A 3,859-nucleotide genomic window follows, 5' to 3' on the forward strand; every position below is an offset into this window, starting at 1 on the left:
TTCCGCAGACAAATGGCCATGTCTGTCCATCTGAACCCTAAACAGGAAGGGGAGGGATTGAAAAAGTGGAAGTTAGACTTAGAAAAATGGTTAATCATTCAATCTGGATTCTTTCACACCAGCATACCCACAGCCATCTTTGTCTCCATTGTCCTGTTTGGTTAAATGTTGGTCTACCACCAAGTCAGAGACTGTATATCTCGAAAACTGAAACAAGATGTTAGAAATCTCTTCTTTTCTGCAGGCAAATGGCCATTTTCTGTCCATATTAGGACCTGAACAGGAAGGGGAGGGATTTGAAACGTAAGAGAAAATGTTCCACTAAAAAGGAACTGTGTTTATATACATCTGAAGTGTGGTATTGGGTTTGTGCTTTTGGAAGTTGGTAACTGAACTAACTTAGACTCTGAATAGTACTCATCCTAGTATTAGGAGCTATATCTGACCCTAGAAACCCAAAACAGGACACACATGTTCGAAAAGCTTATTTTTGCACACAAATGACAATTTGTTGTCCATGTGAGGACCATCTGAACCCTAAACATGAAGGGGAGGGCTTGGAAAAGTAAGAAAACATTTCCAACTTAGATTAAAGAGGTGCACTTTTGGTAGATGGTAACTGAACCAACCGAAGGGTGAACCAAGAATATATAAAAGTACTCATCCTAGTATTAGGAGCTGTTTGTATGTGGGGTTTCTGTCAGTAGATGATCAGGTTCCACCGAGATTTGAACTCGGATCACTGGATTCAGAGTCCAGAGTGCTAACCATTACACCATGGAACCATGTGATCTGTAATATATTGCACTTGCTTTGTGCCAACTATTGAACTGTGTGCTTTGGGCTCACCCTTCTTCTAGTGGTCACAGTTTCTGAACCAATAGTCCATTGGGTTTAGCCCCCATTTCTTCAGTGAAGTTTTGCTATGATGAATGAATACTCAGAAATACCTGACCCTAAAAACCCAAAACAGGACACACATGTTTGAAAACTCGTCTTTGTGCAAGCAAATGGCCATTTATTTCCATGTGAGAACCATCTGAACCCTAAACATGAAGGGGAGAGATTAGAAAAGTAAGAAAGAATGTCCAACTTAGATTAAAGAGGAGCTGTATTATGGGTTTAGACTTTTGGTAGTTGGTAAGTGAACCAACTTCGACTCTGAATAGTACTCATCCTGGTATTAGGAGGTTAGGTTGTTTGTGTATATATGAGGGGTTTCTGTCAGCAAATGATCAGGTTCCACCGAGATTTGAACTCGGATCGCTGGATTCAGAGTCCAGAGTGCTAACCATTACACCATGGAACCAGGTGATGTTTGCTGTATTGTACTTTGTTTCTACCAACTACTGAACTGTGTGCTTTGGTATATTCTGGGTTCACCCTTCTCCTAGTGCTCATAGTATCTGAACCAATAGTCCATAGGGTTTGGGGGAAGCTTGGGGATTTTATTTGAGCACCGTGACCAACGACCAATCACATGAATGTCCCGCCCCCGGCATACAAAGCAAAAAACCCCGGGGATTTTATGCGAGCAATATATATATATATATAAACTCCCCAAACAGGAGAAAACCTCCCAGTTTCACCCACTGTCTCTGCCACCTCCCTCCATGCCTGGCTCCTCCGGTTTGTATCCCAGTAAATAGTTCTGGTCGTAAAGAACCGGGTGATTTGCTACCGTAATTTCTCGTTTGGAATATGAGGAAATGAACTGCGGTCTGGCTCTCCCAGCTTGCACGCGGTTTGATTGGCTAGCGCTTGAACTGTCAGATTTGCATAAACGGGATTTGATTGGCTGACGCTGGCTACTCCGGCGTCTCCGGCTTCAGAAGTTGAACATTGCTCAACTTTTGCAGCCTGAAACGCCAGGAAAGCTCCGCTCTGCTACCCACAATTCAGTTCGGCGAAAAGCGAGGCAACGTGACGTCACCCCATTCAAAGTGAATGGGCAGACGCGTTGGAAAACGTTTTTGAAGCTGTCGAAGCTGTAGTGTGGACGGGCCGTTACAGTGAAGTTTTGCTTTGTTGGTCAATATGAATGAATACTCGGAAATACCTGACCCTATAAACCCAAAGCAAGACACACATGTTATAAATCTCTTGTTTTCTGCAGGCAAATGGCCATTTCAGTCGATCCTCTGAACCCTAAAGCGGAGTGGGAGAGATGGAAAATCAGGAAAAAAGTTGTGTACTTCTGTTTTTATCAGACATTCAATCTGATTATTGTCACCCCAGCATTGCCAATAGAAATATTTTCCCCATTGTCCTTTTGGGTTGAATGTTTAGTCTGGATTTCCTTGCTAACCCACAATGTTTGGCTAAAACGTGTTTGTTTTTATGTCTGCCAACGAGTCATGTACTGTATATCTAGAAACTCAGAACAAGACACAAATACACTGAACAAAAATATAAATGCAACACTTTTGTTTTTGCTCCCATTTTTCATGAGATGAACTCAAAGATCTAAAACATTTTCTATATACACAAAATAACCATTTCTCTCAAATATTGTTCACAAATCTGAAAAAATCTGTGATAGTGAGCACTTCTCCTTTGCCGAGATAATCCATCCCACCTCACAGGTGTGGCATATCAAGATGCTGATTAGACAGCATGATTATGCACAGGTGTGCCTTAGGCTGGCCACAATAAAAGGCCACTCTGAAACGTGCAGTTTTGCTTTATTGGGGGGGTCTGGGGGGGTCCGAAAACCAGTCAGTATCTGGTGTGAGGGTTAGGGTTAGGGTTAGGGTTAGGGTAATGTTGTGAATCGAGTGGCCTGTGTTCGTCATCCATAACATACGCCTGTCCATACCATAACCCCACGACCACCATGGGCCACTCGATTCACAACATTACCCTAACCCTAACCCTCACACCAGATACTGACTGGTTTTCGGACCCCCCCAGACCCCCCCAATAAAGCAAAAATGCACGTTTCAGAGTGGCCTTTTATTGTGGCCACCCTAAGGCACACCTGTGCAATAATCATGCTGTCTAATCAGCATCTTGATATGCCACACCTGTGAGGTGGGATGGATTATCTCGGCAAAGGAGAAGTGCTCACTATCACACATTTTTTCAGATTTGTGAACAATTATTTGAGAGAAATGGTTATTTTGTGTATATAGAAAATGTTTTAGATCTTTGAGTTCATCTCATGAAAAATGGGAGCAAAAACAAAAGTGTTGCGTTTATATTTTTGTTCACGGCAGCATGATACACTGTTAGTACACGGCAGTCACACCGCAACAGTAGACCCGGCATCGCCTCATTCCGTTAAATATGGAAGGAGGCCGAATCTGCTCCTTCATCAGCAAATCTCGGCAGTCTGAAGAACAGGACCGTTATCCTTTCTTGTCATGAAAAGCTCTTATTAACCCCACTTTTTGTTTCTTTTCCAGCACAAATGGAAAGGCCCCAAAAAGTTAGCAAATAGCTCGTAAATTGAGTGGGACAGCCTTTAGAAGCGCTCAAACCAATTCAGATCCTTTTCTGATAGAACCAGAATAGAGCTAAAAAGGAGAAATTGAACAATTGGATTTAACATCAATCAAGACGTACAAAATGAATGTTGGTCTTTGTTTTCTGGATGTTGTGATATTGCTGGAAAAAAACTTTATAGAATATGTTTTATGGAGATTAAAGCGCAAAAACAATTTCCGCAGCCTTTGAAGTGCAGATTTAACCTCAATATCTATGACTTCTTTTGTTTTGGCAAATCAGAAAACATGTGCGTATTACGTGCTATTGTTTCTAATCCCCGCGAGCATGAAGAACAAAATGTAAACCTAACAAAGGTTTTGTAAAGTGTTAGTGTAGGTCACAGCAGTTTGACAGATGAAGCGATTATGAA

General features: G+C 41.9%; 2 non-coding genes across 2 annotated transcripts; both read right to left on the bottom strand.

The window, feature by feature from the left end:
* Nucleotides 1-713: 713 nt before the first annotated feature.
* On the bottom strand, nt 714-785 carry trnaq-cug (transfer RNA glutamine (anticodon CUG)). The gene has a single exon. It is a non-coding gene; the product is annotated as a tRNA-Gln (tRNA).
* A 452-nt stretch (nt 786-1,237) lies between these two features.
* On the bottom strand, nt 1,238-1,309 carry trnaq-cug (transfer RNA glutamine (anticodon CUG)). Its single transcript has one exon. It is a non-coding gene; the product is annotated as a tRNA-Gln (tRNA).
* Nucleotides 1,310-3,859: the final 2,550 nt, after the last annotated feature.

The sequence above is a fragment of the Notothenia coriiceps genome, unplaced genomic scaffold (assembly GCF_000735185.1).
Source record: "Notothenia coriiceps isolate Sejong01 unplaced genomic scaffold, NC01 NC01_scaffold00027743, whole genome shotgun sequence".
Taxonomy (NCBI): Eukaryota; Metazoa; Chordata; class Actinopteri; order Perciformes; family Nototheniidae; genus Notothenia; species Notothenia coriiceps.